This window comes from Oncorhynchus clarkii, chromosome 10, assembly GCF_045791955.1.
Source record: "Oncorhynchus clarkii lewisi isolate Uvic-CL-2024 chromosome 10, UVic_Ocla_1.0, whole genome shotgun sequence".
Lineage (NCBI taxonomy): Eukaryota > Metazoa > Chordata > Actinopteri > Salmoniformes > Salmonidae > Oncorhynchus > Oncorhynchus clarkii.
Window position 1 is genome coordinate 49,907,464 of NC_092156.1, and position 22,132 is coordinate 49,929,595.

A 22,132-nucleotide genomic window follows, 5' to 3' on the forward strand; every position below is an offset into this window, starting at 1 on the left:
TTGTCCTCTTTTCTCTGGGTGCCCCATGGGGCAGAAAATTAGCGTTGCATTGAGTGCCCCTTCTTCCTTATCCCACAGTCCAGGCTTAACCCTTTCCCTGCCCCTCACCATTCTCATGGAAATAAGGTCTGCCATCACATCACTGACTGACTAGTCGAACTAGGCTAGGGAATGTCGTAGGGTAGGACATGGATTCATATTAACGGACATCAACACACTTTTGTGACAAAACCATTTCCTTAACTGAAGACAAAGTTAGTTTATTTGAAAAATATTGTCTTAATTGGGGCAACTAGGAACATGTCAACTAATGGAGTGCGATTCTGCATGTAATCTATACTCTTGGAGGAAGGGGGGGTCCACTTTTCTGAAGAAATCTCTTAGCAACGAGCAGTCTTCCACAGGTTGTTGTTACCAAGGGATACCCCTGTCACCAAACTACCCCCTCCAGTTAAATGACTATGCCATTCCAAAGACACTCTTGTCCTCTTCCATCAAAGCAAAACACCTCTAAATCTACCAACCCAAGATTCGTTTGTAGATGTAAAATTATGTAGGCCTAGACAGCACAATACAAAAATGTTATAATATGCAATTGAAAGTTAAACATTGATCTGTGAGTCTCGCAAACAGATGATGTTAAAACACAATGTATACGGTTAAGATCTAGACAGAAGGCATTCATATCTGCTCTCAATTTTTTTCTTCACATTTGGTCTGTTCTTTCAAATTAGTGCAAAGTAGAAATTGTGCAAAAAATATTGAATTTTAAAAGCCTGTTATTTACCTTGGCAAGTCAGTTAAGAACAAATTCTTATTTTCAATGACAGCCTAGGAACAGTGGGTTAACTGCCTGTTCAGGGGCAGAATGACAGATTTGTACCTTGTCAGCTTGGGGCTTTGAACTTGCAACCTTCCGGTTACTAGTCCAATTCTCTAACCACTAGGCTACCTTGCCTTTTAATATAAACCACATGGAAAAATTCAATATGTGATTTTTTTAATATAATAAAGACTTGCTAAAGTGCCAAAATTCTGTATTTAGACATGTCCCTCTGTGCATCCTCTGATTTCTAGGAGGATTTTAACCCACCTTAACACCAACATTTCTCCAACTTTTCACCATCAATGTAAAGCCCTAGTTATCCTGTGGCTTTGACCTAGTCATTTCTGATGATTATTTGTTTAATGTGATCAGTGATTCATTTTAAAGGTCAACCCTGTTACATGAACTGAACATCTAATTTTAATAATGTTAAATATTCCTTTTCATTTATTTTACAAAAGGAGCTAATAAGTGTTAAACAGTTCTACTCTTTTTTATGCTTTTTTTTTGTGGTGGAAAACTGAGTGGGTCGAGCGTAACACGTCAACCCTGTTACCCATAGACAGGCTAGAAATGTTTTAACAAGGTGTTTTTTTTTGGTGAAGCTTGCATTCAATTGCCCCTCCCTGTTGCATTACGACAAGCTTCCATTCCCCCTGTCACAAGGGGATTCATGGCTGATTTAAGATGAAGTTATCAACCCTGTTAATATATTTGGTTCTTAATAGACACTTATTATAGTACTTTTTTAATTTCACTTCTTGAGATGGGAAAACTTTTTTTTTTATTAAGTTGAACATGTGCAATTTATGATAGTATGTCCAAATTAGGTGAAATAAAAGTGCTTTTTCCCCCGCCAAGTTACATTACTCAAAAGGCACCTACTTGGTGGAACGACCCATTTAGTTTCAAATACTTGTTCAATTGTTTTTTTTTTACATTTTCTTTGGGTTAGAGTGAGGGAATGAATAAAACTTGCAAAAGCAAGAGCCACTTCCATGTGCATCGGGCAGACAAGGTAGTTTTACCCAAGTCATAATGAACAATGTTTTGGTGGCAGGCAGGCAGAGAGCAGGTGAATGCTTTGAGTGGGCGTCTTCTTGCGTTAGTAGAATGGCTGCCACGCTTCAGTGCTATGTCACAAGAGGGGGCTGGATCTGCAGCATATTTTACCACAACTGTGAACAGTCACCAAAGATCAGGGCTGTGCTCTGTCACGGGTGACAAGCTGGCATGGGCAGCCGTTTGTGTGTGTGTGTGTGTGTGTGTGGCCAGGGCCATGCGTGATGGTGGAGATAGGGAAAGATGTTGTGTCTGGCTCCCACATAGTAATCCTTTGCCTCAGAAGTCATTAGCTGGTCAAAGCAAACAGTCATCTCCATTTTCTACAGAACAAGGTGAAAACACTCAAGCACTCCACAAAATAGCTAAATTACACGTAATTTGGCAATCAACTGGCAACTGATGAGATGTGTCGAAGCAGTAGTAAATCAATTCCTGTTACGTAAATGGTTGCAGAGAAAGCTGGTGACTGTCGTGTTGACTAAATTTATGATGGTTAAGATTTTGGTTTGGAATAACCAGCTGAAACGATGTACTGTTCACAATCTCTTACCCCCAAAACTGGGCTGATTTTGTTCAAATGAATCACTCTGACAATTATCTTCTACCCCCATTCTATAAGCATTGTAAGGTGTGTTTCCAGTGTAAAGTCATTGCTCCCCTCCCACCACCACCACACTTTAGTTCTCACAGAGAGAGGGACCACCCTAAGGTTGGGCTGGACTGGTCTATCCAGTTCTCAGTCTCCCCATGACGTGCCACACCACACAAAGCCAACACATCGAGGTCAACAACTCACAATTCCCGCCCAAGAAACATGGCGGGGAGTTAGCACAGGTGTTCCTCAAATGAATGCACCGGTAAACCCACGTTTTGTTCAGGCACGCAAACAGATCCTTTTTTTGTTTTGTTGAGTTGATCCCTCCAAAAACTTTCACAGCACTCAACTGATTCCTTAGAAAGGCTGTCTGTGCTTAGATGTTCTTTTATATACACATTTTCATGGAATTGTCTCTTAATTGAATTCTAACGCGTTACAGTACTGAAAATAAAATCTTCTTTTGGAAACCCTAACTGAACAAAAACGTGGACAAGTATTGGCCGCAGGGACATGGACACAAAGATCCTTAGATCAGAGCTGTGAAGGGTGAGTCTGTACACAGCACATCAAAAAGCAGCGCAAAGGGCATAGAAACTCACTGACGCATTCATGCGTCAGAGAGATTGGAGACACATGAGCTTGTACAGGTAGATAAGGACAGGACAACACATTGGGCCTCAAGAGTTCCAGCAGATATGAGCCAGTCTAGATATGAAGCTTAACTTCAAATGAAGACCTCCCAAGATGACCTCCCCAGGTGGAAAAAAAACAACAATTGCCACAGCCTTCCACACAAACAAATAAGATCATTACATGTTTGCACCCACACAGTGACACTACCTTTCTCATTAAAGGCCTAGTGCAGTCAAAAACATGATTTATATATATTTCCACACTATGAGGTTGGAATAATACTGTGAAAATGATGATAATGCCCTTTTAGTGTGAGAGCTGTTTGAAAAGACTGCCTGAAATTTCTGCCTGTTTTGGTGGAGGGAGTTTTGGCCTTCTGTGGTGACATACCCATGCGGTAAATCAGTTAGACCAATAAGAAGGAGAGTTCCAACCCGCTGCCAAAAACAGCTGTTTTTCAGTTTTCCCCCTCCCCACTCAGATAGTCCCAGCAAAAGTATTGCTTGGTCTGCTCTTTGCTAAGTGGCTATTTGTTTCTTTTTTAGCATTGTAATTGAAAACAATCACAGTAAGATTGTTGCCCAGAAATTATTTGATATTCAGATAATAAAAAAAAAAACAGCTTGTATCGGCCATTGGTGGTGGAAGAAGGTGAGGACCAATGCGCAGCGTGGTAAGTGTCCATCTTTTTAATAAAGTAAATGAACACTGAACAAAAACAACAAAGTGAACGAATGCAACCGAAACAGTTCTGTCTAGTGCAGATACAGAATCACCCACCAAGAAAGGACCAAGCAGCGTGGTGACGAGAGTCAGCGATACCTGGAGGATTGGACTTGGGAGGAGATATTAGACGGCAAGGGACCCTGGGCACAGGCTGGGGAATATCGCCGCCCCAAGGCAGAGCTAGAGGCAGCGAAAGCCGAGAGGCGGCATTATGAGGAGCTAGCACGGCAGCGCAACAGGGATGAGAGGCAGCCCAAAAAATGTATTGGGGGGAGGCACACAGGGAGTGTGGCTATGTCAGGTAGGAGACCTGAGCCAACTCCCCATGCTTACCGTGGAGAGAGGTGGACCGGGCAGGCACAGGCATAGCCAGTGTGTTACATCGCAGTGCCTCATATCGGCCGGGCTAGAGTGGGCATCAAGCCAGGTGCCATGAAGCCAGCTCAGCGCATCTGGTCTCCAGTGCGTCTCCTCGGGCCGGGGTACATGGCACCAGCCCTACGCAAGGTGTCCCCGGTTCGCCAGCACAGCCCAGTGCGGTCTATTGCACCTCGCCGCACTGGCCTGGCTACGGGGAGTAGCCAGCCAGGTAGGGTTGTGCAGGCTCGGTGCTCGAGACCTCCAGTGCGCCTCCACGGTCCGGTCTATCCGGTGCCTCCTCCACACACCAGGCCTCCGGTGGCAGCCCCCCTCACCATGCTGTCTCTCCATCTCCTTCCTGCAGGTGCTCCCGCCTGTCCTGAGCTGCCAGAGTCGCCCGTCTGTCCTGAGCTGCCAGAGTCGCCCGTCTGTCCTGAGCTGCCAGAGTCGCCCGTCTGTCCTGAGCTGCCAGAGTCGCCCGTCTGTCCGGAGCTGCCAGAGTCGCCCGTCTGTCCGGAGCTGCCTGAGTCGCCCGTCTGTCCGGAGCTGCCAGAGTCGCCCGTCTGTCCGGAGCTGCCAGAGTCGCCCGTCTGTCCGGAGCTGCCAGAGTCGCCCGTCTGTCCGGAGCTGCCAGAGTCGCCCGTCTGTCCGGAGCTGCCAGAGTCGCCCGTCTGTCCGGAGCTGCCAGAGTCGCCCGTCTGTCCGGAGCTGCCAGAGCCGCTCGTCAGTCATGAGCTGCCAGAGCCGCTCGTCAGTCAGGAGCTGCCAGAGCCGTCCGTCAGCCAGGAGCTGCCGGAATCGCCCGTCACTCCGGTGCTGCCGGAGTCGTCCTTCACTCCGGCGCTGCCGAGAGGCCACGGAGGCGGTTGAGGAGGCGGACAAAGACTATAGTGGACTGGGGTCCAGGTCCCGCGCCAGAGCCGCCACCGCGGACAAACACCCACCCAGACCCTCCCCTATAGGTTCAGGTTTTGCGGCCGGAGTCCGCACCTTTGGGGGGGGGGGATACTGTCACGTTCTGACCTTCTTTCCTTTGTTATGTCTCTGTCTTAGTATGGTCAAGGCGTGAGTTGGGGGGGTTTGTCTATGTTCCGTTTTCTATGTTGTGTTTGCTTTTGCCTGGTATGGTTCTCAATCAGATGCAGGTGTCGTTAGTTGTCTCTGATTGAGAATCATACTTAGGTAGCCTTTTCCCACTTGTGTTTTGTGGGTGTTTATTTTCTGTGTCTGTGTGTTCCACACGGAACTGTTTCGGTTAGTTATTTCAAGTGTCGTTTATTGTTTTGTTTCAGTGTTTGCTTGGTTTAATAAAGAGCATGAACACGTACCACGCTGCGCATTGGTCCTCCGATCCTTACTACTCCTCCTCGTCACTGGACCTAGGATGTTAGCGCATTCAACTGTAAAGCTGGCCATGATGCCAAATACCTGATTGCTGTAGGGTCAGTCCAGTAACAGAGTACAGTTTGGTTAGAGTAACTTGGTCAAAATAAACTTTTAATTTGACCTAATTTTAACATTGTCATAAAGAGCACATGTTCCAATTCATAAAAACATGGTTTCCCATCTCAAGGGCTTAAATAAACAAAATTACTATAGTAAGTGCCAATAAAGTAACATGATTGAGGTTCTCATCTTAAAAACAGCCATAAAAATATATATTTATTAATCACCTTGTGACAGAGGAAATGGAAACTTGTGTTCAACAGGGAGGGGCAATTGAATACTTGCTTCAATGTTTTTAAAATGGTTAAAAACCTATCTATGGGTAACAGGGTTGACGTGTTATGCTCAACGAGCTCAGTTTTCCACCAGAAAACAGAAATTGGCCAAAAAGAGTAAAACCAGCTCAACTGCTTTTACACTGATTTGACCATTACATTCAGATTATTTTATTTTTTAAAGGAATAGTTTCACCATATTAAAATTAGAGTTTAGTTCACGTAATAGGTTTGACCTTAAAAATGGAGGGACAGACATGAATTAATCACATTAAATTATAATCTTCAGAAATGACTTGTCAAAGCTAGAAAATAACTAGGGCTTTACAATGATGGTATAAACTTGGAGAAGTGTTAGGGTTGAGTGGGTTAACATCTTCATAGAAGTTGGAAAAACATGACAAGTACGATAATCAATTCAACAGTTTTAATAACAAGAAAGGTCAACAACCCAATCCCCATATATGAGCCAATGGAAAGCAAAAATGGCAATATTTGTGTTATTTTTATTGGAAGATTATACTTCTGCTGAAGCTTTCCTCAAGATGACATGAACATTGTGCTTTGTCTCTCTCTAGAGGCATGAATGAGAATCGCAGTACATTTGTCTCGTAGCAACAATGCATTCACTGACAGAACAAATACGGTTCATATAGAGTATTATATTTTGTGACCTGAAATGTTATGGTCTAAACTTTGCCATAAAAGCACCTCAAAACAAGCATGCGCACACGAAGGAATGATTGAAGTAACATTGAATATTTGGTACCATTTACTATAACAGTAGGTCCTTGGATTGAGTTGTGGTTGACTATTACTCAGTTTTGTCTTTAGTGCTGCCAGTCTTGCAACACCAGGAGCAGGCAGCTGTGCGGACCCAGCTCCACAAGGGGGGGCTTAGCACCCTCAGTTTTAATTGTATGTATCTATATGAAAATAGCAAATAAGTTCAAATGATTGAATGACAGGTTGGCGCAAAACCTGTATCTCCGATGTGCTGTGTCAGCACAATGGACAGAGCGCGCCACAGTGTGCGTAAAGGGGCTATGGGAAGTCACTTGGGTAGGCTAAGGGAATAACATGATACGCCTCCGCCTATAATATTTGATTAATAAAATCGGGGGTCACGTTTACCATTGAAGTTGCTTCACTCAATTCTGCCTCACGCCCTACCACTACAGAGTTTAGGTAGCTTCTTAGCTAGCTGTAAAAAGCGTTATTGTCATTAGGCTAGCAAGAGAGTGGCTGGAATTACTGCAGAATTCCAACGCAAGAACCCAAATGACGCACCTGGGTATAGCGGTATGTTTCAGCATATGAATAGCCACATTCTATTGTAGTTCTTGGTAGCCTATTGGTTTTCGTAGTTGTAAATTGAACTGCACGTATTGGAAACATGTTTATGTTTGGCTGGCATTGCTTAATTGATGGGTTGAATTTACGTGGGTTGAATTTGAGCCACAGGAGTGTATTGTGCCATATCACAACGTGTTGCTGTACTCATGAGCGGCATGGTTTTCCATGTTCGAAGTGGGCCTATTTGTTTGGCAAGGCTGCAAGGCTGTAGTTTACTTATCTGTATCTCCATTCACCCTTTGTTTACTGCATGTATTTACTGTTAATGTAACTATCCTAAATATAGATTGATAAATGCATGACATAATCTGATATTTTGTTTGCTAGGCCTACTTGGTACCACCGTTTTGTTTGCATTCATTCATTCGCAGTTGTGTCTGTATTCTAAGCCAAATAAGGCTATTCAGTATTTTTGTTTGCATGTGCATGCATGAATAACTAGGCTACGACTTTCAGCACCTTGTTTGCATTATTTTGGTAAAGCACGGCTGCATTCACATAGGTTGTTTGTAATAGGTGAATTACCCTACCCGATTACCCTATCCGTCCATTATATTCATTACCAAAACGGCCTCGCTTTAGTGTGTAGGTAGGTCACCGACCGTTGTGCTGATACAGCGCAGTGGAGATTGCAGCGAAATCTGTAGCCTACCTGTCACCTCAAAAGCACCCAATCAATGTTCTCGTAGTCTCAGCATTTGAACTTTGTTTATTGGGGTGTAGCGTGATAAACGGAATTCAAAGTCATTCCAATGCAAGAATCCCCCCAAATTGTGCCCGATTTCAACTGCCCCCTCACCGATTTCACTTTATTCTGGCGCCAGGTCTGCAGCAGTGACAGGCACATGGGTCAGAGTGGAGACAGAGATCTAGTCTCCAGTCTCCTTCAGAGAGGGATAGGACCAGGGGAGGAGAGAGAGATGAGGGGGATAAGGGAGGAAAATGATGAGGAAGAGAGTGAGAAGGGAACAGAGACGCATGAGTAAAATGAGAGAACAGGGTCAAATACAAAGAGGATTTGAAAGGGATGTGATGATATTATTTTAATAAGAGTAATACAAACAGAGAAACACTGCTTTCACCTTTTTCTAAGTGTGTGTGTGTGTGTGTGTGTGTGTGTGTGTGTGTGTGTGTGTGTTACCCGTAGAGAGGTGAATATTACAGCCAGTGATCCAGTGGAGACCAGGAACACAGACAGAGGTGACAGCTGGCCCTTGTTGCCATGGCAGTAGTTCCTGTCTTGATCACCTGGCCAAACACACCCAACATAACAAACACTCAGCAGCCAGTCTGTACAAGTCAATATAGGCAACTTATTATAGCCCAACACATGCAGTTAGCTTCCTCTTAGCAGTCAGTGTGTAAACATCTACAGACACATGTTTATTATGACCTAACATAAGCAGTTACCTTGCTTGTTTTCTCACCATTGACAAAGACCAAAAAGCCTTGCCTTCCTTTGCAGCAAACTAATCAAATGTTGTACTTCTTCTCCTGCTAAACTTTGCACATGCATTCTTATCCCATAGGCCAGCTCCTACAGTACACCCTCTGCTGACTGTACCACAAATGCCAGAAGCCTTCCAGCTGATTATATTTCCATGCAAATGGACAATAAAAGCGTTGTATGGTATCATACCCGGCTAGCAACAACAGCCAGCGTGCTGGAGGCCTGCGTTGCAGAGATTAAATGTTTATGGACCAGAGAAAAGGTCAGCGCAGAGGTCAGGAGCAACATCACACCACTGTAGGCCAAGATTAACAACACACCTGCAGGAAACAAGGACAGTTAGGACACAGCCACTGTACAGAACATAAACACATTATTCCTGTGAAATGTAGCCTAAAATAAACTGTTAGGCATTAACTATTTATGTTGTACTCCCATGGCTGACATATTGTTCCTTTTACAAATGGGGTGGTGAATTACCAAACTTTATCTGATCGAATGCTTGTGTCAAATTTTTTTATCTGTAGGCAGGGACTCATGCACATTAGAAGCACACATGTATACAGAGGGGAGTGGTCATACGTTTGAGGGTGTTACTACTGTAGTGTTAGATGAGGAAGCTCATGGCCAAACTCTGGATCGACATGAGTAGTCTCTGCCCATGCTCTGTGCAACAAACAGACAGACGTGGAGCAAATAAAGATACAATGGTTTGTCAATTGATTGTTCATACTCGAGGGGGAAGTTGTTGGTGATGCAAAAGAGTACAGGACCTGTGATGGCATAGACCTGCAGTAGGACAGACCACCAGTTGATCCCTGATTCACTCCTGGCCTAAAGTACATTCCACAACTGAAGGGAGCTGTGCTCTAGGGAAGAGGGATGAAGGAGCATAACCCGAGATCCTCTTTATGTTTTTAATGGTAATTCGTACCTTTATGCAATACTTCCCTTGCTAATACTTCCCTTGCTTCCCTTGATAATAGTAAAAAAACACCTCACCTTCACTATACTCCATCTTCTTCCATACTGGGTATGTGGATTTATATAGCCCTCTCTCTCTCTGTGTGAGCTATGACCTGTTTCCATGAACTACACGGGGACCTGCACAGATATCTTCCATAAACGCTCATAGTTCTAGACTGCCAAGGGGTCAGAGACCCCATTTGGTCTACATAGAACTCAACTGAGACATCCTTCCCTAGCTCTACTCTCACTTCCCTTTTACCCAGATTAAGTTACCTTTTGTATTTTGTTATTACAACATCCTCATCTTCTACACTATGGGTCAAGTTACCCCCTGCTTTCTCAGGTGGGTTGTGGTGTATTAAGAATATGGCTCCCACAACCAGACAGCTCAGACCGACCAGTACTCCTGTATGCCCCACCCCTTCCCGGAAAATACATCACCAGCTAGAGACCAACCCACACTTTCACTTCTAACGAATCTTCGTTAGAGAGGTAACCTCCGAACCTTGTTGGTATTCGGTTCTTCTCCTAACTCTGTGATTTTTCGACAGTGTCAGTGTGTCTTACCCTCCCGCAATGTGTTATATGAACCCAGGTAGCACTTTCAGCTATTCTCACCGCAAAGGCTGTCACCAGGAGCATGGTATGGCCCCTCCCACTGTGACTGCTTCCAGTTCTATTTCTTTAGTGATTGGACCCAGACCCAGTCTCCTGGCAGAATCTTGTGTGTAATCTCCTTCTGTAGTTCTCCTGTTGGGCATAAAATCTCAGACATACGGGTGTGGTTACTGAACAGTTTCCTCATGTGTTCTGCTAGTATTTTCTGTCTCTACAACACCGTGTTCCGGCCTTCCTAATTCTGGCATTCTATATGGTCTTCCAAATACTTTCTCAAATGGGGATAACCCATCTTTATCGGGGGTTATTCTTATAATTATTAACACAATAGGTCAATCTTTTACCTGTACTCATGTGCGTTTTTCTAAGCCTGCTTTCTGTCTACTATTATTCTGTGCACAAATAACACAACGTGAACAATAAAACATTTTAAAAAGTTAGTTATTCCGTATGCTACAAAGTGTTATCTAATTATCTCTACCATACCATCCCTCCGGTTGATACGTGGCTCTGCCAATGTATCAAAACAATAGCGTATCTAAACAATAATTTCGGCAGTATGGGTAACTTATTAAAAGGTCTGAATAAAAATTCAGCATAATGCCACAGCATTTCCTAAACTTTACTGCTGTCACGTCTACTCCCGCTTACCTGGCAACCCTCATTACGCATGCCTGCGCCCCATCATGCCTGCGCCACTACCCTGGTTACTTCCCTTTAATCTAGGAACTCCCTAACATCACTCCACAGGCAGTATTGGTTCAGTTTTCATGTCCAGACATTTCTCTTGATTTGCAACTCTCCATGTTCGTTATTATTTAACTCACCATCTGCACCTGCATCCTGACTCCTTGCGTCTGGTTACATAATAATGCATCAGAAATTATGGAAGAATACACCATCTTCCAGACGTTCGAGAAACAGGATCATCTACTACACCAACACTGCAACCAGCTGGCTCTACTGGATACAACCATGAAGGAGGTCCTCCACGTTCTCCACCGCCTCGACTCCACCAGCGAGGTTCTCCATACCTCTGACGGAGGGCCTCTTACCTTCGGTCGTCAAAGTGAGCCAGTCCCCCAGCCGTCCGCCCAGGTCAGCGATGCCCGACTTATGACGGTACTCCTTCGAAATGCAGTGGCTTCCTACTTTAGTGCTCCCTCTATTTCTCCTACCAGACGGCAGCCCCCACCAAGATTGCCATGGTCATTTCCCAGCTGACCGGACAGGCATTGGAGTGGGTTACGTCCGTCTGGGAGAGAGGAGCGGATGAGTTGGGTTCCTATGAGCAGTTCATGGCTCTGTTCAGGGCCATCCTCCAGAGAGCAGAGAGGGAGATGAGCAACTTTTTGAACACCAGCAGGGTGCCCAGACTGATGTGGAGTACGCCCTACCTTTCGGACTGTGGCAGCCTCCAGCAGATATAATGAGCCGGCGTTCCGCACTCTATTCCGCAGTGGACTGCGCGAGGAGATCCAGATGGAGTTGGCATGTCAAAGATGACAACCTATCCTCTCATCTTGATGGCCATCCATGCGTATAACCTTCTTTGGGAGCGTCGGTGTCCACCTCGCCACTTGCCTCGCTCCTATGACTGTCCTGTGGCAGAACCCATGGAGGTGGGGGCCACGCACCTCTCTGCAGCGTCGCCGGAGAGAGCTGGGGCTCTGTCCCTATTGCAGCCAGGAGGGACACCAGCTTCAGCGGTGCCCGGTGCGTCCAAACCTGGGGTCCTCTAGAGCAGAGCGGCGGCCCTGTGGCCTTCCGTCCTTAGGGTATTCCAACATCTCTTTCCACCAAACACTTTCTGGGTTCAATTTCACTGGCTGGCTTTCCCTCATCTGTCTCTATATCTCTACTGGACTCCGGTGCCGCTGGGAACTTCATCAACCAGGCTCCTGACTCCTCCCTGAACACAACTTCTTACAAACTCTCCTCTCTTTTTCCTGTCCAAGCTCTGGATATGCAACCATTGGGATCCAGCACATTTACTCATGTCACAGCACCACTCACCCTCACAGTGGGACACAAGCACCAGGAAAGCCTTCCCTTCTTCATCATCGCACCCATACACAAAGTCATCCTCAGCCACCCACCATCTCCTGGTCAGAGAGGAGGATTACCGCCCGGGGACCAGGATGTCGGAAGACCTGCTTTCCCACACCCTGTGGTTCCACGTCGGTGGAGGGTCCTGTGAGTGTCCACCAGCCCATCAATCAGTCCTTCCGTATCTTTGGCCCGTGTTTTGGGACGTAGATGTGGACATCCGCCAGGCTCTGGAGAGGGAAGCCGCTACTGCCACCTGCCCTCCGGAGTGCATCTACGTCACCAAGGGGATCAGAGATTGGTTGCTGACCTGGGCACACACATCCCTCGCTGCTGGACATCCAGGTATCACTGCTCAATCACTTTCTTAGAAATACCGGTGTCCCACTTTGGCGCAGGACGTTGCACAACTTGCCAACTCATGTTCAGTATGTACTAAATCTCCCCGGCATGCTCCAGCAGGTAAACTCTTTCCACTTCCCGTGGCTCAGCGTCCCTGGTCTCAACTGTCCATTGATTTCGTCACTGATTTCCCCTCTGATGGTTTCACCACCATTTTGGTGGTTGTGGACATATTCTCAAAATCATGGCGTTTCATCCTTCTGTCTGGTCTCCCTACCGCTCTCCAGGTTGCTGAGGCACTGTTCCAGCAGGTCTTCCAGCACTATGGGCTTCCGGGGGATATCGTCTCCGATCGTGGCTCGCAATTCACATCACGTGACTGAAGGCTTTCATGAAGAAGCAGGGGGTCATGGTCAGCCTCACCTCCGGGTACCATTCTCAATCTAACGGGCAGGTGGAGAGGATGACCCAGGAGCTAGGGAGGTTCCTGAGGTGTCACTGCCAGGACCGGCAGGGGGAGCGTGCCCGATTCTTTCCTTGGGCTGAATATGCCCAGAATTCATTGCGACACTCCACCGAGCTGACTCCCTTCCAGTGTGTTCTGGGTTATCAACCGGCCCTGGCTCTGAGGAATCCAAGCCAGACCAACACTCCTACGGTGGACGAGTGGTTTAGACGTGCAGAAGAGGTATGGAACGATGCCCACCTGAGACTCCAGCGCACCACCCGCCGTCAGAAAGAGCAGGTGGATTGCCACCGCAGTGAGGCTCCCATGTTCCATCCTGGCAATCACATCTGGCTCTCTACCAGGAACCTCCCACTCTGCCTGCCCTGTAAGAAGCTGAGTCCCCGGTTTGTGGGGCTGTTCAAGGTACTCCAGAGGGTCAACGAGGTAGATTACAACTCCCCACTAACTATACGATCTCACCATCTTTTCATGTTTCCCTTCTCAGGCCGGTGGTTCCCGGTCCCCTGGCTGATGCCATCCCCCAACACCCCTCCGCCTCCCTTGAACACACTGAGGGGAGCCCCGCCTATGCCGTCAGATCACTCCTGGATGTCGTGTGAGTCGGCTCCAGTACCTGGTAGACTGGGAGGGGTATGGTCCAGAGGAGTGGTGCTGGGTTCCGGTGTACGACATTCTAGATCCCAACATCATCCGAGAATTACACCTTCGCCATCCGGCCCGCTCCTCGACGGCTTCGTCCTGCGGCTCGAGTTGCGTGTCGGGGGTGGGGGCAACCCATCATTACGCACACCTGGCAACCCTCTTTATGCACACCTGCGCCCCTTCATGAGGCACACCTGGAATCCATCACTACCCTGATTACTCCCCCTTTATCTAGCACTCCCTCACATCACTCTTCAGGCAGCATTGGTTCAGTTTTCATGTCCAGACGTATTGCTTCCTGACTCCCATGTGTCGATGTTACAACTGCGGCAAAGTTGATATGCTTCAGTTTGCTGCCATATGACTGGTTTCACATTTGTCTCCAGCGTTAAGGTAAAACAGATCTAAAACATGTGTAATTTATATTTACAATTCCCTTATCCAAATGTATTACTCATTTACTTAACTCTTATCAATAGCTCTTATCAAGTTGTAAATGGCAGTGAATGGTGTTATTTTTATCTGTAAAAATAAAGTAGATGCTTTTTCCACTAGGAAACAGTAGGTTAGCTAAACCTTATTCATGGTTTCCTTGCACGTAAAGGTAGTGGAATTTTGAGGGAATTAAGTCAAGGTCAGAACAAAGTGTACCTGTAGCCACACCCTCATTTATTTATTTGATCTCCACCCCAAATGAAAAGTTGGAGAATAGCATGCTATTCTCATGCTTAAGTTCAAGGTCAGAATACTCAGAGAAAAGTGTATAAAAAGAGAATTGCATTCCATTTATGCACGCTTAACTCGTGTCAAACGGTCCCTTGAGGTGTAGATTTAAAAAATGAAGGTGTGGCAGAGGTGTGTTTACAGACATATTCTGACCTTGACTTAATTCCTTCATAATTCCACCTTTACACGCGATGAAATGATTAATAAGTTTGAGAAATCTACTTTATTCTTTCATATAGAAATAACACAATTCTAAATGCATGGTAATTTACAAATTGATAAGAGCTAAGCTGTTTGGATAAGGGGACTGTAAATATAAATGACAGTTGTTTTAGATCTATTTTTACCTTATGATCGCTGGAGACATGAAACCAGTCACACTGCACTAGAGACAGCCAACTGAAGCATATCAACATATCACCTTTTCCACAGTGAAGTTTATGAAATGCTGGCCTTACAACTTGCAGGAATAAAATCTGGAGACCCAAGCTATAGTAGCCAAGCGCAAATGACAGTGTGGTGCTAAACCTGCCGAGTTGATTTAGGATTTCTAGAATGTTTTAATTATATACCCCGGCTTTTCACTGTGATTTTACAATTTGTATCATGTTAAATATTAGCCACTATCGGCAGCCACCATCAGTTATACCCACATATGCTTATAACTGTCACTTTAATGTTAGTTTCTTTACATTTTAAATCATTCAATTACATCATTAGTCTATCTTTCTTTCCTCTGTCATGTTCATATGGTTGTTCCTGAGGATCACTAGAAATATCGGATCATATTAGGAAAAACATATTACAAGTATTGGAATAATTTGGGACATGTAGCCTATTTGAATCATTATGGAACGCAGATCATTTGTAGCAGTTTAAACCTGGAGCCTGGTGTACGGTTCACAACGACTGGACCGTTGTCATCACAGTTCCATGATTAGTGATGATTATTAGGTTAGATTTATAGACTAATATATAGACTACTGTTCAACCCCTATTGTACACTTTTCCCACCTTCCAATATTTAATCAATTGAATAATTGAAAATGGCAAGTTTTACCAATATATTTTGTGTGTAAAGGCTCTCCAAATCATTTTTTTTGTTTTATTATTCATAAATACTTTCCTAACCCTAAGTATATACAAGATGAGTATTTTTTTATTTAGTAATTGGTGCTGAAAAAGAGACAAACATACACTGAGTGTACAAAACATTACAAACACCTTTCTAATATTGAGTTGCATCGCCTTTTGCCCTCAGAACATCCTCAATTTGTTGGGGCATGGAATCTACAAGGTGTCGGAAGCGTTCCACAGGCATGCTGGCCCTTGTCGACTCCAATGCGTCGCACAATTGTGTCAAGTTGGCGGGATGTCCTTTGGGTGGTGGACCATTTTTGATACACACAGGAAACTGTGGAGCATGAAAAAACCCAGCAGCGTTGCAGTTCTAGACATACTCAAACCGGTGCGCCTGGCACTTAAATATTTTGTCTTGCCAATTCACCCTCTGAATGGCACACATATAAACTCAGCAAAAAAAGAAACACCCTCTCACTGTCAACTGCGTTTATTTTCAGCAAACTTAACATGTGTAAATATTAGTATGAACATAACAAGATTCCACAACTGAGACTTAAACTGAACACGTTCTACAGACATGTGACGAACAGAAATTGAATAATGTGTCCCTGAACAAAGGGGGTGGGGGTCAAAATCAAAAGTAACAGTCAGTATCTGGTGTGGCCACCAGCTGCATTAAGTACTGCAGTGCTTCTCCTCCTCATGGACTGCACCAGATTTGCCAGTTCTTGCTGTGAGGTGTTAACCCACTCTTCCACCAAGGCACTGGCAGGTTCCCGGAATATTTCTAGGGGGAATGGCCCTAGCCCTCACCCTCCGATCCAACAGGTTCCAGATGTGCTCAATGGGATTGAGATCCGGGCTCTTCGCTGGACATGGCAGAACACTGACATTCCTGTCCTGCAGGAAATCACGCACAGAATGAGCAGTATGGCTGGCGGCATTGTCATGGTGGAGGGTCATGTCAGGATGAGCCTGCAGGAAGGGTACCACATGAGGGAGGAGGATGTCTTCCCTGTAACACACAGCTTTGAGATTGTCTGCAATGACAGCAAGCTCAGTCCAAGGATGCTGTGACACACCGCCCCAGTCCATGACGGACCCTCCACCTCCAAATCGATCCCGCTCCAGAACAGGCCTCTGTGTAATGCTCATTCCTTCGACAATAAACGCGAATCCGACCATAACCCTGATGAGAAAAAACTATGACTCGTCACTGAAGAGCATTTCTTGCCAATCCTGTCTGGTCCAGCGACGGTGGATTTGTGCCCTTAGGCAACTTTGTTGCCGGTGATGTCTGGTGAGGACCTGCCTTACAAGCCATCAGTCCAGCCTCTCTCAGCCTATTGTGGACAGTCTGAGCACTGATGGAGGGATTGTTGGTTCCTGGTGTAACTCGGGCAGTTGTTGTTGCAATCCTGTACCTGTCCCGCAGGTGTGATGTTCGGATGTACCGATCCTGTGCAGGTGTTGTTACATGTGATCTGCCACTGCGAGGATGATCAGCTGTCCATCCTGTCTGCCTGTCGCGCTGTCTTAGGCGTCTCACAGTACGGACATTGCAATGTATTGCCCTTGCCACATCTGCAGCCCTCATGCCTCCTTGCAGCATGCCTAAGGCACGTTCAGAGTCAGTAGAAAGGCCTCTTTAGTGTCCTAAGTTTTCATAACTGTGACCTTAATTGCCTACTGTCTGTAAGCTGTTAGTGTCTTAACGACTGTTCCACAGGTGCATTTTTTTTGCTGAGTTTACAATCTATGTTTCAATTGTCTCAAGTCTTAAAAATCCTTCTTTAACCTGTCTCCTCCCCTTTTAATAGGTGACATCAATAAGGAATCACAGCTTCCACCTGGATTCACCTGGTCAGTCTCTACAGTATGTCATGGAAAGATGTTTCCTAATGTTTTGTACACTAAGAGTATATGTATTTACATGGCTTTCTTTTATTGATCCGTAATATATTATTATTATGTATTTATTATTTATGAGTCTTTCAAGAAAATGTATTTTAAATGTCCACCAAATTTAAAGAGTGGGTTTAGAAAAATGTACTGAATGAAAACTACAGAGAAAATCTGTTGGCCAGGAACTTGGTTGAATTAGTTGAATTAATTAATTAATTAAATTTATACAGCGCTCGCAAGGGAACCTGCGTAAGGTAAGTCTGAATACCAACTACTGAGATGTCACACCCTGATCTGTCTCACCCGTTCTTGTGATTTTCTCCACCTCCTCCAGGCGTCGCTTATTTTCCCCAGGTTATTTATCCCTGTGTTTCCTGTCTCTCTGTGCCAGTTCATCTTGTATGTTTGTCAAGTTAACCACTCCTTTTTCTCTTCTCTTTGCTTTTCTTTTTCTCTTCTCTTCTCTTTGTTTTCTGGACTCCATTCCCACCTGCCTGACCATTCTGCCTGCACTGACCTCGAGCCTGCCTGCCCTTCGGTACCTACTGGACTCTGAACTGGTTTTGACCTTTTGCCTGTACACGACCATTCTCTTGCCTACCCCTTTTTGGATTAATAAACATCTAAGACTACAACCATCTGCCTCATGTGTCTGCATCTGGGTCTCGCCTTGTGCCCTTAATTGAGAAGTGCATAGGAAAGGCATGCATAGGTAGACATACATTTCCTGAGTCTGAATTGGGCTCATGTTAAAAAAAAAAAATGTATAAATGAACATGCACAATGTAATCATATGTCAAATATGTAAGTTGAAAGCACTGTTTTCGTGTGTGGGTGTCTCTGACCTTGCCAACAGACGAAGACCTGTGAAAGGATCAGTGGTTCACCAATCAGGGCCTTGATGGGCTCTGCAACAGTAACAAGGGGCAATATGTAATGAAACTCGTTTTTTGGGCTGAGAAGGTTTCTTTGAGATCATCAGGCGACGTCCAAAAAAATAGACAACTAGACAAAAATCTCCAGGGGATCATGACAGAATGTCCTGTGTTTTTAAACATCGTTGGACACAGGAATGTTCCTGCAACGTTCCAACATTCTTGAACATTAATATCTTAATATTATGAGAACATGGCAACCATGTTCTATGTATGTTTTGTGTGACGTTGATGGAATATTCTCCTAACCCTCAGAAAAATGGACATATGAGTGTTCTTGCAATGTCTCATGAAATGAGTCTAGAACATTAATATTGTATTTTCGGAGAACATGATAACCACATTCTGGGTATGTTCTGTTTGACATTAAGGGAATGTTCCCCCAACTCTAATGCCAAAACATGCTAAAAAGGTTCTCAGAAGGTTTTTGCCAACATTGTAAAATAGAATGTTGCCTTAACTAACAGAAAACTGGATACTCATTAGAGGAACATTACGGGAAACATTACAAAAATGTTCTCTCTCCCTAGAATTGATAGCTGGGTAGTTTATAGTACTATTTTAACAAGCGTTGCTGACTTCAGACGCTACAGGCATTTTGGTGAGAAGACCGATTTTCGGGATGTCTCATGGTCTGACTGTGGATGCGGAAGGCCGACAGTTATAGGCGGATACTGCGGATTTAGACGCAGCCCATGCAAAAAACTGATATCTCTATCTAAAACTGATGTCTCTATCTAAAACTGATATCTATCTAAAACTGATATCTCTTTCTAAAACTGACTGATTTTGATGGGGATTTATTTTATTATGCTGCACGGGCGCATCAATAGACTCTTAAAGAATATAACAAGCATGTAAAATGGATTTGTCATCCATCCCCATGGGGAAAGCAAATAACTCGCAAACAAAATAAATACATGGTTATTGACCTTCATAAATTAGGCAATGGGTACAAAACAATAAATATATATACACTACCGGTCAAAAGTTATAGGACACTTACTCATTCTAGGGTTTTTCTTTATTTTTACTATTTTCTACATTGTAGAATAATAGTGAAGACATCAAAACTATGAAATAACACATATGGAATCATGTAGTAACCACAAAAGTGTTAAACAAATCTAAATACATTTCATTTTTGAGATTATTCAAATAGCCAAACTTTGCCTTGATGACAGCTTTGCACACTCTTGGCATTCTCTCAACCAGCTGCACCTGGAATGCTTTTCTAACAATCTTGAAGGAGTTCCCACATATGCTGAGCACTTGCTGGATGCTTTTCCTGCATTCTGCAGTCCAACTCATCCCAAACCATCTCAATTTGGTTGAGGTCAGGGAATAGTGGAGGCCAGGTCATCTGATGCAGCACTTCATCACTCTCCTACTTGGTCAAATAGCCCTTACACAGCCTGGAGGTGTGTTGGGTCATTGTCCTTTTGAAAAACAAATGATAGTCCCACTAAGCACAAACCAGATGGAATGGCGTATTGCTGCAGAAGTGTGTCTTGAATTCTAAATAAATCACAGACAGTGTCACTAGCAAAGCACCCCACACCATAACCCATCCTCCTCCATGTTTTACGGTGGGAAATATACACATGCGGAGATCATCCGTTCACCTACAACGCGTCTCACAATGACACAGCGGTTGGAACCAGAAATCTCCAATTTGGACTCCAGAACAAAGGACAAATTTCCACCAGTCTAATGTCCATTGCTCATTGCTCGTGTTTCTTGGCCGAAGCAAGACTCTTCTTTCATTGGTGTCCTTTAGTAGCAGTTTCTTTGCAGTAATTCGACCATGAAGGCCTGATTCACACAGTCTCCTCTGAAAAGATGTTGAGATGTGTCTGTTGCTTGAACTCTGTGAAGCATTTCTTTGGGCTGCAATTTCTGAGGCTGGTAATCCTCTGCAGCAGAGTTAACTCTGGATCTTCAATTCCTGTGGCGGTCCTCATGAGAGCCAGTTCCATCATAGAGCTTGGTGGTTTTTACGACTGCACTTGAAGAAACTTTCAAAGTTCTTGAAATTATTCATATTGACTGACCTTCATGTCTTAAAGTAACGATGGACTGGTGTTTCTCTTTGCTTGTTTGAGCTGTTCTTGCCATAATGTGGACTTGGTCTTTTACCAAATATTTTTCTCATTTACAACTGCGACCTGGCCAAGATAAAGCAAAGCAGTGCGACAAAAACAACAACACAGAGTTACACATGGGATAAACAGACGTACAGCCAATAACACAATAGAAAAATATGTATACCGTGTGTGCAAATGAGGTAAGGAGTTAAGGCAATAAATAGGCCAATAGTGGCAAAGTAATTACAATTGAGCAATTTACACTGGAGTGATATATGTGCAGGTGAGGATGTGCAAGTAGAAATACTGGTGTGCAAAAGAGCAGAAAAACACATATGGATTTGAGGTAGGTAGTTGGTTGGATGGGCTATTTACAGATGGCTATTTACACAGCTTCAGCGATCGGTAAGCTGCTCTGACAGCTGACGCTTAAAGTAAGTGAGAGAGATATAAGTCTCCAACTTCAGTGATTTTTGCAATTCGTTCCAGTCATAGGCAGCAGAGAACTTGAAGGAAGGAGGCCAAAGTAGGTGTTTGCTTTGGGGATGACCAAGTGAAATATACCTGCTGGAGCGCGTGCTACAGGTGAGTGTTGCTATGGTGGCCAGTGAGCTGAGATAAGGTGGAGCTTTACCTAGCAAAGACATTTACTGCCTTTGTATAACCCCCCACCCCCCTACACCACCTTGTCACAACACAATTGATTGGCTCAAATGCATTAAGAAGGAAAGAAATTCCACAAATAACATTTGAAGAAGGCACACCTGTCATTTCAAATACATTCCAGGTGACTACCTCATGAAGCTGGTTGAGAGAATGCCAAGAGCGTGCAAAGCTGTCATCAAGGCAAAGGGTGGCCATTTGAAGAATCTCAAATATAAAATATATTTTGATTTGAATAACATTTTTTGGTTACAACATGACTCCATATGTGTTATTTCATAGTTTTGATGTCTTCACTATTATTCTACAATGTAGAAAATAGTACAAATAAAGTCAAATCCTTGAATGAGTAGGTCATATGATTAAAGTTGCTAAGCTTGCTAGATAACCTATAACAAATGACAGAATATTTCCTATTTGGCAAAATCTATTTTTTGATTAGGCCTATACAGCACAGGAGGCTGCTAAGGGGAGGACCGATCATATTAATGAAGTGAATGGAATGGTATCAAACACATGGAAACCATGCGTTTGAGTGCGATACCATTCAATTTATTCCATTGCAACCATTACTATGAGCCCATCCTCCCCAATTAAGGTGCCACCAACCTTCTGTGTTATACAGTTAGCGAATCAGCTCATGAATAACGGGGAGATGAAGAGAGGAAATTGTTTAAACATCAAGGTATCTTAACGGGGACCAACTCTGTTTAGTAAAAAAAATATCCATATCTACTCTCATACTGTTTGTTGATCACACATTCTTTACCGAAGCTCTCATATGGGCAGCAATACAAGATAGCGCAGAGAAGCGGGGGAAATGTTATATCTGTATTTTGTCATGTATAGGAAAAATATCCTAGGCCCTATATAAGACTATATGAGGCTACTCGGTGAGTCAATAGATAA

General features: G+C 44.3%; 1 pseudogene; it reads right to left on the reverse strand.

Moving 5' to 3' along the window:
* Positions 1 to 8,094: 8,094 nt before the first annotated feature.
* LOC139419776 (mannose-P-dolichol utilization defect 1 protein-like) lies at positions 8,095 to 10,987 on the reverse strand (annotated as a pseudogene).
* Between the last annotated feature and the right edge of the window lie 11,145 nt (positions 10,988 to 22,132).